At 34.2% G+C, this 13,256-nt stretch overlaps 1 pseudogene; it reads left to right on the forward strand.

Annotated features, from left to right (window-relative positions):
• Positions 1 to 3,542: 3,542 nt before the first annotated feature.
• On the forward strand, positions 3,543 to 3,661 carry LOC111738821 (annotated as a pseudogene).
• The last annotated feature ends 9,595 nt before the right edge of the window (positions 3,662 to 13,256 follow it).

Consider the following 13,256-nt stretch of genomic DNA (forward strand, 5'->3'; position numbering starts at 1 on the left):
TGCTTGAATAGTCATCCTTTTCACATGACAGATTACTCCCTTTGTTTTTTTTTTTCTTTTGAATACTGCTTAATTGCAGAAGCACAATGCACTTTCTATCAATCCAGTATTTCTTCTTCCTATGGTACCGTACCAGGTGGTGAAAACTGGGCCATTCAGCCTAGCTTATCTCACTAAAGAAGGGTAAGTGCCATCAAGGCAGGGCTTTCATCCATTTGGTTCTCTGATGTATCACCATGTGTCCAGAACAGTGCTAGACACTTAGAAGGTACTCAAATGAGTTGATTTATGTCTTTTATTGCCTTTGCCCTCACATGAAAATTAAGATCTTCTGAGGACACAGGCTTCTCGGAGACACCTATAGGTTTGATATATTTCCCCATAGAGCATGATGTAAACAGTCACCTAAGTATCTGAACAGTTCCCTGTCTGCATAAGAATAAAGAACTTTGTTAAGTTACTTTAAATTAAACATTATTTTTTCCTTAAAAACATTACATACAACTTTTATTCAGTACCTCAATTCTGAGAAAATGCTTGTGAAGGAGAAACTAGGTGGTCATGGTTTTCTTTACTTAAAAATTAGAAAATGTTGAATAGAATGAAATGTCTACATGAGTTAATTATAAAATTTAAATTGTATCCCAGATTATACTTATATTTAATCACCTTTCCAATAATCTTTCTGTGACTTTTTTTATATATTTATAAATGATTCATAGCTTATGATGAAGCTGTGCATTTATAATTTTGTCAGATCAAATCCTCTAGAAGAAAAATTGGAGGGTGTAATTGCTGTGATTTATACAAAGCATTTCTGTAGGTGACCCCATTCCACTAAAGAAAAAGCATTCCTATGACAGCCTCAGATAGTCCCTTTGTTCAATTTTACTCCTTCACGAACTATTTATTAGTCAAGTCACCTGTTACTAAGGTTATCAGTTATGAATCAGTCTGGAAGTTTTTAAAAATTATTAGATATAAACTTAATGTTCCTAAAACAGTACAATTATTATTTTAAGACAAGATTTATGTATAAACAAAGTGAACTAATGTATTGTTGTCAATGATATTATCATAGCCCATCTCTTTAGCAAATTAGGCCTTTCGCCATTCCCAAGCGAGCTTCTATTTGTTTTGGTCTGGTGAGATTAAGCAAGCGCAGTTTTAAACAGAGGCTTGGTATTCAGATGAGATACTCTTCAGTTTCAGGTTTTCCTAAATCCTTTAATTCAATCTGTTTTAATTCAGCCTTTTACCATTTGACCATGAAGAACTGAATCTCATTACTTAATCAGGCTGAATCTCATCAGTAGGCCCTTATTTTATTTATTTTCTGCATAATTAATTACGATTTTGTAGTACCATTTTAGATTTACAGAAAAATTGAGGAAATAGTGCAAAGAGTTATCTGTACTTAACCTCTACCCCTGCCCCAAGCACAGAGCTTTCTGTTATTAATATCTTTCATTAATGTGGTACATTTGCTAGAATTAATGAACCAATATTGACACAGTATTATTAACTAACATCTATAATTATTTTTTGTTATTATTCTAAAAAAATTTATCAATTATGTTCAGTTTGTTGAACCCATGTGTATGTGTGTGTATATATATATATATGTTTTTTTTTTTTTTTCAGCCCTTCTTATTGTGTACCACTCATATGATAAATGTTGAGAATAAAAGAGTGGTAAAGGCAACCCTCTATCCTTTCGAGGCTAACAGGCGAGATAGATATTATTTATATAAAAGTATAGTTAGCATTTATTAAGGCCAGGCCCAGTTCTAAGCACTGAATGCTAACTCATTTTATCTTCAAGCTACCTGTACTTTATAGGTGCTTTTGTTATCCTGTTTTTTGTTTGTTTGTTTGTTTGTTTGTTTGTTATGGGAGAAACTAAGACACAAAAAGGTTAACCAACGTGACCCAGGTCACACATGACTAGAAAGGGGCCGAGCCATGATTTGAGCCCAGGCTTCCAAAAAAAACATGCTATCACCTCCTAATACTACTTTATGGATTAAAAAATCCACAGATGAGAAATATCATTACGCATGAGAGTATAAACAACAGTCATTGTGTTTTTTATTTGACTTATATTTTATAATGATTTCATTTGTAGCAGTATAATAAGGAATCATTATTATAGCAAAGTACTTGGACCCTCAAAACACATCTAAATGTACAACATTATTTTGGAAACCTAGGTATTCGAATTGGTCGATTTTTATTTGTTTGTGTTTGAAACCCTTGAGGATTTCAGTTGTTGTTTGATTCTGTTACTTTTAATCTCCACCTAAAGGAGTCAGTATTCAGAAAATAGTCAACCTTAAATGTGTACTCATGACTCAAGACGCAATGAAAGTTTCAGAGATTCAAATGCAATATGGACCTGACCATTTCCATGATTGCTGTGCATTTAAGCACATGTAATGGAGAGTGCCTAAAAACATACTTGCTGCCTGCATTTTTCCCTGGAGACACTGCTGTAATTCCTCTACTTAGTGTGTAGTTAAAGTAATCATTTCATTTGTTTCTACCTAAGCCACAAAGAATCTTTTTTTATCAAAGTCACTATTGCAAAGATAAGTACAATGGGTGATTTTATCTCCAAAGCCGATAAAAATCCCTTCATTTTGTAAGCTTTCATGCTATGCCATTGAATTTTTTTTCCCCCCAAAGAAAGTGATAAAGCTCCTTTATTTAAGCCATTTATATCTTGGCTAGACAAAACAATCTAAATCACATTGTAACAAATGAGCAAGATGTTTTAAAAGTTCATATCTCTACTTTCTCCAAACTGCAAAGCTAAGAAAATCAGGGGTAAAATCATGGAACAGCCTTCACCCTAACCTATTCTAGAATAAGGGTGTGGTATATTCTTAGATGTATCAGTCCACCAAAGTACTTTCCACATCGGTTAAGTTAATTTACATATTTATTCCTCGACACAATAATAACTCAAAAGAAAACTTGTAAGCGTATAAAAACTGGGTGTTTACCATGGAGTCGCACTGCCGTGATATCAAGAATATGCTGCCTTACAGCACCTTTTAAAGCAAACCTTTACAACAACTCTACCACTTTTCTTCCTCATTTTTTATAGATGCTCTTTTGGAAAAACTCATTTCAGTCTATCCCCTGTGTTTCTTCTCTGTGTGTTTCCTTTACTGTTCACACACAACACTTCACTTCTGACACTTCTGGTCACCAAATGCGTGGAAGATTTGCCCCACACTAAGCAATTCTCTGAGAGAGCAGCTGGGTGTCCTATGATTAAATTCAATTCTGACACTACTGTCGACATAAGAACATCCAAATCTGTAAAGAATTTTTATAAAAAATTATTTGCCTCAAACAGAGGATATGCCTGGAAGCAAGACATCAACTGACTGAGAAAAATGTTACATATAATAATATTTTATAATTTCTTTAATGTATTTAAAGTTAAGGACTAAACATAAGAAAGATTACAGGAAGGTGGAAGAAAGCAAGGCAGGGATCAGATTACAGGCTGGTTAAAATTCCGTGCTCTATTCTACGGCCATGCTATCCTGAACAAGCCCAATACTGTCTGATCTTGGAAGCTAAGCAGGGTCAGTTCTGGTTAGTACTTGGATGGGAGACCACCTAGGAAGACCAGGTGCTGTAGGTGTAAAAATATAAGGGATTGCAAGCTGACAAGGTCCTTGCAATCTGTGAAGTCAACTAAGGTTTGCCTCGCCTAAAAAAAAAAAAATTCTGTACTCTCTTGAGAGAGGTCTGAAAGGGGACCTTTCAAAGGTGTGTTAATCTACATAAACAGAAACAATGGACAGATCTTGCTTAGGGCAAAGAAAAGCTTTTTACTAAAGAAATTATAGGCCTGGGTTGTGACTACCCACCATGACCTGCCTAGTTAGGAATTTATGATCAGATCATCCTGTGAGGTTACTTTCCACAGAACCCCTTTTTTATCTACACTTTCTACCTAGAGATTTCATTAGATCCCACAGGTTAGGTGCTCAGTCCTTCAAGGCTGATCCCTGCAAAACACACACACACACACACACACACACACACACACACACACATTCAGATGCCAGTGGCAAACCCACATTATCCCTATACTGCTGACCAATCAGCTATAGATGAGAGGTTCCAAGGACCCCTCTCCTTAAGTTCTAACAATTTGCTCACAAAATTCAGGGAAACATATACATTTACCAGTTTGTTAAAGGATATGATAAAGAATACATTTGAACAGCCAGATGAAGAGATGCATAGGGTAAAACCTGAAGGATCCCGAGCTCAGAAGATTCTGTCCCAGTGGAGTTGGGCTGCATCACCCTTCCAGTGTGCATGTGTTCACCACCTGGAAGTTCTCCAAACCCTGTACTACTAGAATTTTATGGAGACTTCTTCACATAAGCATGACCAATTATTAATTCCATTTCTACCCCTCTCCTTTCTCTGGAGAATGAGGGGTGGGGATGAAAGTTCCAAGCTTCTAATCATGGCTTGGCCTTTCTCTTAACTAGTCTCCATCCAGGAGCCATCCAGGAGCCCATTCAGAGTCACCTCAATAGAACAAAAGATGCTCCTAGTGCTCCTCTCACCAAGGAAATTACAACGGTTTCAGAGCCTTGTGTCAGGAATGTGGTGGGGAGGGGCAGAAACCAATGTATATTTTTCTATTGTCTCACAGATGTCTATTGTTATTGAACAAATTTTCAGAAATTGTTAATTCTGAATAAGTAAGCATTTTATTGATCACTAGGTGCCAGGTGCCAAGCAGATTCTTTCTCTATAACCTCACAGAGAAAAAACATCTTACATTATAGAAAAGGAAGTCAATGTTTAAAAAAGCAAAATGCCTTATCTAATAAATATGAACGATATTTGAACTCAGATCTCCTAACATTCTATCTTCTCCTAACATTTCTATTCTTACTCAGATGACTTGATTAATTTAATAGTAATCGATTTAGAACAAGAAGAGGATCAAAATTGTAGAAAACAAGTAAAAAAGAATTTCTATGGAAATCGAGGAATTCCACACAGAAACATCAGTCCCAGCATCACTTCTTAGGTCCAAGCCAGTAATCTCTTGTCCCACTTCTTCTTTTCTTTTGCTCCGTGATAGTCACCTGCATTGCCCTTTAGGGTTTCTCTTTCTCTGAGTACAACGATGGAGGAGACCCATACTACTGATTGCCAGATCAGGTCCAAGTAGGGATGGCTGCCTTCCAAGATGAATACAAAGACCCTTTTCATTGAAAAGTATCATTTTAATCACTGTGGGAAAAGTAAAACAAGATTTGAGCATTGGCAATTTACGAAGTTTATAAACTTCTAGCAAGACTTGCTCCTGGCTTTTATAAACTCATTAGAGATGGAAATTGGTTTTATTTAAGATGAAGTTCTCTTATCAATTCTCTGCTTTTAAGAACACTCTGTAGATGTTTCCCCTATGGAATAAATGAACAAGTCAGGATTGAAAATGTCATCAAAACAAATCCATAGGCATCTTCTGGTTCCAGGTGAACAGTTAGTATCCTTAAGAACCTTCAATTGAATTGTGTTTGGAAGGCCTATATCCTTCCCAGCAATGATCCTCCATAGTTATTTCCTCACACATCAATAAAAAAAGAAAGAAAAAATCAACAACAAGCTGCAGAAAGTAAATTCACTTCAGCTCAACAGACAACATTCCTTGCATACAGAGAAATAAGGAGTTTTTTTTCCATCCATTTAAAAAGATCTCCAATTTTCCCTTGGGAAGCTGACTCTTATTGAGCTAACAGGTTCATTTCTGAACACAAATAGGGGAAAAAAATACAAAGAAAACTCCAAAATAACATGTAAACCTTTTTGCCTAAAACAATAGAGTCAAGTTTAGCGGGTTTATGTTTACAAATTATGACTAGTTTAACGAGTAAAAAATTCAAGACCACATTGTTTTATCTATCATTATCTTCATAAAAGGTCAACCACAGATTATATCCTGAGTTTTGCTGGTAGTGATTTTTGGCCACTTCATGGTACAATACCCAGTAAATCTATGAGAACTCTATGGAGCAATAAATAACTAGAGTTCTTTTCTATGGCTTAAACCTCAGAGGTCTCCCACACTGCTCATTTAATTATATCGTTGCCCTTCATCTTTATCAAGTTTCAAAGTCCTCTAGTATATAATAAAAGGAAATGCTAAAGAAAGTGTAGAAGTATAGGGTATGTGGCAATGCAAAACTGTGTAACATATTCCTTAAAAGTCGAAGTAAATAATACTTGACACAGTAGATTTAGAATTCATTTTCAAAGTATAAACTAATTCTCAATTTTGTCAACTACAAAAATAGAGAATTGGACCAGATGATCAATAATGTCTTCTGTGTTATAATTCTTTGATTTAATGGAGATTTAATTTAATTCTTTGATTTAAAGTGGGTTATAAATAAAATACTGCTGCTCTACTGGATCAAATTTAATGTCCATTGAAGTACTCATGATATTTTGGCTTTAAAAGGAAAAATATTCAGCACCCTGAGTTATTCAAGTTGGTTTTCTTTATTGTACTAGTCTACATTTGATTGTGTAATCACAGTTTCTAGAGCAGAGTTTTACCACCAGTTATGTCATTAAATTAACTTTTAGATTATCATTAAATTATTAATTCCTTTACAATCTAGCTATGATTTTCATACTGTAGTCCTGCGTTAGATTAAGGTTACTAATAGATCGCTGAAATATTCATTTTGTTGATGACATTGTTAATACGACATGATTTTAGCAATAATAATAAAAATAAAATTAATGTCACTACTATTCATTACAAACATACAAACAAACGAACAAGTCTAAAGTTCAGCCTGGTTAACATATTCTGTTTAAATTGCTTTGTCTTGGGAATAATTTTTTAAAAATCAGTAGTTACCATTATAACATAGTCAATTTAAATACAAGGCCAAATGATATCAAATAAGAAATAATAACTGCTTCAGCTTTGTCTTCCATTCAGTTTTTGCTACATATTTGATGATAACTCTAGAGAAAGCAAATAAGTACATATAATCCACCAACCTGTGATAGACATTGGGCTTATTGCTTTCATGTGGTCTCTTTTCATTATATGCAATTAATCTTTTCCAATTTTAATGAAATCTATCAATAATTGTCTTTAGAAGGAGTAATGTTAATGTTTTTGTTTTTTAAACCACTTTATTGACATAAATCTGGTAGATTTTGATAAAAGTGAAAATAGGAGAAAGAAGGAATAAAAGATAAGCTAGGAAAGGGAGTCTCAGGTGCCAAAGTTCACAGTCACAAGATGAAGAAAGAAGGGATAAAGTGCCTCCATGTTTTACGCCCAGCAGCCTGTGGCCAGGAAGAAGGACACAGAAAGAAAACCCTGTGGCAGGGCAAAAAGTCAGTGGATGGCAGCAATTCATTAAGTCACTCCCATAAAGATCTACAAAACAGGTTACGAATGTGCCAGTCAATGCTTGCATCATTGCATCCTCGCTGAGGCCCTGATAATGTGACTCAGAACTTTCCAGGCCTCTTAGGGAAAGTTTGCTACTGAAGTATGTTAGCCCCACTGGAGAGCATACTTCTTCAAGGCCTCTGCAATTAAATTAGAACCTACTTCTGAAATATATTCAAAAAGAATCACTTTTATATATGAAATCAACTGCTATTATATATCCTTTCGGACTTGCTTGTAAGGTAAGTTTTCTCTTTAAGTCATTCATACTTCAATTCATTCCGATTTTTATCACTCACTTGTAAAAAATCCACTTCACGAAGGAGAAGACAAGAATATTTAATATTGTTTGTAAACCACTTGGTCTTAATTTTTTATGATTAATTTTCAAATACTACTATACATCTTTAAATTACTTCTTCTTATGACTTCCATTATTTTGCTACTAATACAAGTTTATCTTTAAGGGCAGTTAGCCTGGGCAGGTATTCCCAGCAAAAAAAATTCTCATTCTTGTGTTATTAACTGATACACATTAAACCATGAAGAATTAACTCGTGATATCAAACAACATATATGATTGTATCACTTTTCAATATACTTAACTCTCAGTTTGCAAAGTATTAAAGGGTTTGTAATTTTATAGTTCTGATCCAGTCCAGTGTCTTATCTGTTTCTCTAATCCAGTGCTTTCTATCTGGACTTGAACAAACAAGAAGTTGCTCTTTGCTTACCATCCTAGAGTTAGACCGCAAAGTTACTCTGGCTACCTTGTTTTCTCTCTTTATCATTTGTTCTGATTCTAAAAGTCTTGTGCCTCCAGAGATCAAAAGCCCGAATGCTTGAGAGTATCTCTTTTTAAATCTTCTTCGCCTTTTTTATTTCTGTAAACATTATAATGACTATGTGTCATTTCAAAACCACTCATTTTTCTTGCTTAATAGTTGGGGTTTTGTGTTTTTTGTTTGTTTGTTTGTTTGTTTTGTTTTGTTTTCAGTGTGAAAGTGTACATAGTGAACTGGAGAAAAGGGAACCCCTCTACATTGTTGGTGGGTATGCAAATTGTGCAGCCACTATGGAAAACAGTATGGAGTTTCCTCAAAAAATTAAAAATGGAACACCTGATGACACAATTCCACTTCTGAGTGTTTATCTGAAGAAATTCAAAACACTAATTAGAAAAGATATATGTACCCCTATGTTCATTGAAACCTTTATTTACAGTAGCTAAAATATGGAAGCAACCTATATCCCCAATAGCCAGGCCAAAGTTGTTTACTGGTTTCAATGGCGGGCGTGGAATGAGAAAGGCTGTACCTGAGGGTGGAAGGTTGAAAGCTTCCCATCCTTGGCAACTACCATAACATTTAAAAAAATTTTAGGTGGTTCCAGCCCTTTGTCATAGAAATGAAGGTGGTTTGATACTTCGGTTGGAGAAAAAAAAAAAAAAACCCACAGGGGCGGGGTGCATTTATACAATGGGCTACTCAAATGAATTGGCATTTACTAAAATTTTTAATGATATGAGAACATCTTTATAATAGAATGTTAACTGGGTAAAAAAAATTCATACAAGAAAATTACAGGATATGAATTGTCAAATTGTTATGTTCTTGGTATGATGGATAATTTGTTTTCTTGCTTCTTTTGATTTCTATGTATGTTACCAGCCTTCTGTGATGAGCATGTATTATTATGATTATGAGAAAAAAACTTTATAAAAGGAAAATTAGTTATAAACAATGAGAATTAAGGTTCATCATCATAATATTTACCATATTTTAAATACTTATCATGTGTCATTCAGTGTACTTGTATCATCATGAATCTTTATAACAAATATTGCAAGGAAAGCATCATTTGCACTTTACAGAAGGTAAAACTGAGATTCAGAGAGATTAAATAACTTTTATAAGACAACACAAGAGGAAACCAGCAAAACTGAAATTCGAACACAAGTTTGTCTCTTTTCAAAGACTGTTCTCTTTCCATTATACAGAATAATACATAATAATCCATGTAGTTTCTGCCTCCGTGATACATTTTGAAGAAATACAGAGAAAGAAAAATAGGAATCAGCCAGTTTAAGAATGAGAGCGGTAGAATGGATTAGTTTGGAATAGATCCAAAATCTCATGAGTCCAATATGTAGTAAGAAACTTGATTTGGGGGAAAAAAAAAAAAAAATCCTATAGGATTTACTTTAAGCAAACCATCATAATTAATTATTAGATTACTTTTCTTTTTAAATGTAAGGAAATGAAGATGAACCTTACTTTTAAAAACTTATTATTCTGCATGAACTGATTTAGCATATCACTACAGAGAGATGTATTCATTTCAAAAGAAATTTTCTCTGACAGTTTCAGAATCAAGTCATTTCTGGAAAAAGTTAATTCTGTTTCTTCGATTAAAGAAAAATACTTTGTCAGGAACTATACAGAGAAACTTGGCATTGATTTGTGATGTTCTAAGTAAATTTCAGCTGCGAGTTATCATGCTTTTTAAAGTAGTCTGTTCTTGGAAGCTAAGCAGGGTCAGGCCTGGTTATTATATGGATGGGAGACCACCTAGGAAGACCAGGTGCTGTAGGCATAAAAAATAAAAAAATAAGAGAATGTAAGCTGACAAGGTCCTTGCAATCTGTCAGGTCAACCAAAGGTTGCCTCGCCTAAAAAGAAAGGAAGGAAGGAAGGAAGGAAGTCTGTTCTATATCAGTGGTTTGAAACTTCCCAGACTTAAGACATACAAGTTTTGCAAGTAACTGCACTTTCTTCTACTCTGTTATTTTAGTATTAGTAAGGCAATGTATGTATAATAATATTTTTTTAAATATCAACTTTTATTTCCTTGTATATTAATTAGAGTATTTCAGGTTTAAACTTGATATATACAAAGCAATTAAAAGATCACGGTTGAAAAAAAGTTGCCAAAATTATTAAGCTTGAACATAAACAAGAATAAAATAAAAGAAAGCACAAAATTTAAGCTATTTTCTTAAGGCTAACCAGATTTCAGTATCTGACACCATTGGGGGGAAAGGAGGACTAAAATAGGAAAATTCGAGATTGATTATCAGAAAAGTAATTGATTGTAGACCCAATCTTGTTGATAACTATTTTGTTTCTAGTCTTCAGAATAAAAGATTTATTCATTCAGAATACATTCAAAGTCATTCAGTCAGCACATACTTATTAAACACCTATCATGTCCTAGCAGAGGCAGCTTCAGGTGTGTGCAACCCATAAAGTTGCACAAGACCCCACAGCAGAAGGGTTCTGCACTTGTTTTAATGTTCTGCTCTTGTGTCTTGAAATTTTTATAATTTTTGAATAAGGAATCTCATTTTAATTTTGCCCCGAGCCTCACAAATTTTGTGGTAGGTACTGAGGATATAGCAGGAAACAACAAAGACATAGTTTGCTTCCTCGCATCATTTGTAGAAATAATAAAAGCATTATACAATTAACAAAATGTTATTAGTTGTATACTAAAGCAAATACATAGTGAATATTCTGAAGACTGTCAGTTTTCAGATCTATTACACTGTTTAGAAAAGAAGTGAAGCACAAAATCTACTATCAAAATAATAATGGACATAGATACTTCTACTTTTCTCTATTGCTTTTCAATCTTGCCATGATGAGAGTTGAAATCCAGTAATTTTGTGGTTCATCTCTTCAATTCTGCTGACCTTTATCTTGCAATAGTTAATATACTTAAGGGAAATCTGGGGCATCACAAGCCAGAACCACATCTGTGGCTTTTCCTGTCCTTGCCTCTGCAATTCTTACTCATAGTACTTGATCTTGTGGTAAAATAAGGTTGTAATCTGGGGTTGCAGTTTTGGTAACATTTAAAAGATGAGTCAAGAAAGAGTGCTATCATTAGTTCTTGTCATGTGAAGTTAAAAAATACCTTGTCCTGCCTTGGTTCAGGGGAAAGTCTGAGCATAGCTCCATTCCACATTTTAAGTAGTTAGATTTTTAACAGTGTGTTGAGTCTTTTCAGATTATTAAGGAAAAAGAAACACTCCCAGCTTAACCAGGGACTGTTTGCTGTAGGAATAAACAAGAAAGGAAGCAAAGGAAATCTTTTCAAAATCCTTGGCCTCTTGGTGTACTGGAACAGCCCTGAAGATACAGCTCCCCATCTACAGAATGCTGATTTAGTTATTTAACTCTCTCTCTTTCTAAAGCTACTTAACTGCATTTATGGTTCCAATCTATACTAGTTCCTGATGACATTCTTTGTGTTTGAGTACCACGCTGCTCCCTGTGTGGATTTTTATATTCAGATTCACCAAGAGAGAATGAATCTATTTAGAAAAGACTCAACAAGAAAGAAAATCTCCTTTGATCATTTCCTCACTATCTAGTGTAAACATAGCTTCTAGAAGAAATCTCACATCACATCATCTCATAGGCTGTTGGCCATCACACAGATAACTTCCTCTGACTCAAATTCTAATCTTTGATTCAAGCTAGAGTTTCAGGATTGATTGGCTAAAATATGACAATATCTAGACTCAAAGAGTTTTGAGTGTTACAGCCCTCAGAATATCACTGAGGTCTTAAAAAAAATAAAAATAAAAATAAAAATAAATAAAAAATAATTTAAAAAAAGCCTGAATTAGCCTGATTATTCTATGTGAGTTTTGGGGAAGGTAAAAACATTTGCATGTTTTTAAAGTTTCATGGAAGAGAAAAGGGCCATCTCTCACTATCTCTTGATGTGTGGATATACGCGCACATATGTGATATAAATGGGATGTAGGGAGTTAAAAGAAAGGGCTGGAGAACATGAATGCCATGAGATGGAAAAATATTATTTCAAATCTATAAACCGCTGTAACAATTTTTCATTTTTGCCACATATAGTTAAATCTGATTTGCTGATTTGAGAATCAAGCTGTTGACAATTTAACATTTATTTCTACATTTTAAAATAAAAGGAAGAAATCTACGAACAAATATCAAAGATCAGTGATGAGTTGTAATTACGAGGAGCAGGGTTTCAGTACACCTGCTAATATGTGATGATCCCACTGAAACAGTGCTATCTGTGCCTATGGTACTCGATAAAGATGTATTGAATAAAGGGAACTTTTTAAGTGTTTCTCATTATTGAAGGTTTAAAGGCCAGGATATAATTGAAATTTTCAGTTAGCTGTAGATTCTTGAGGTCAAAGGGAGACATGACATATTTAATCCCCTATGATCATTCCTTTATAGATATTTCCCCGCCTCTGAATTCTGTACCCCTCACAGCTTCAGCTACTTTTCAACAGGCTTTTCTCTCCATTGAACTAAGGGATCATGATAAGGAAATGATCGAGAGAGAGAGAGAGAGAGAGCTCTCGATTTTGGAGGCCAAAGAAGCCATAAGTAAGATAAAGTCAAGTTTCTGCGTCTATGAATTGTTGGAGTTCGTAAATCCATTGAGAATGAGAAAAATTTTCAAAGGAGCAGGAACTCAGAGATCACCTATGAAGATTGTCAGAAATTTGCTATCTATCTTGAAAGACAGATGTAAATTACAACATTGTAGCTAGCGAAAACTTACAAGCCATTGAATATATAGGTACAAAACAAAGAATTTAAGCTAAATCTTTGAACTTCTACAATGATAAACCACTTAGCCTCTTTGAGCTTTGTTTTCTTTATTTATAAAATGTTTTTAACTAAATTTCAAAATTTTCTTTCAGTTCAGTGCAATGTTTTAATTCTAGTACAGGATTTACTTTCAAACAAGATTCATTCACAAAATTTCTAGGAGTCAAGTG

Source organism: Pteropus vampyrus, unplaced genomic scaffold (assembly GCF_000151845.1).
Source record: "Pteropus vampyrus isolate Shadow unplaced genomic scaffold, Pvam_2.0 Scaffold43, whole genome shotgun sequence".
In the NCBI taxonomy this organism is placed as follows: Eukaryota; Metazoa; Chordata; class Mammalia; order Chiroptera; family Pteropodidae; genus Pteropus; species Pteropus vampyrus.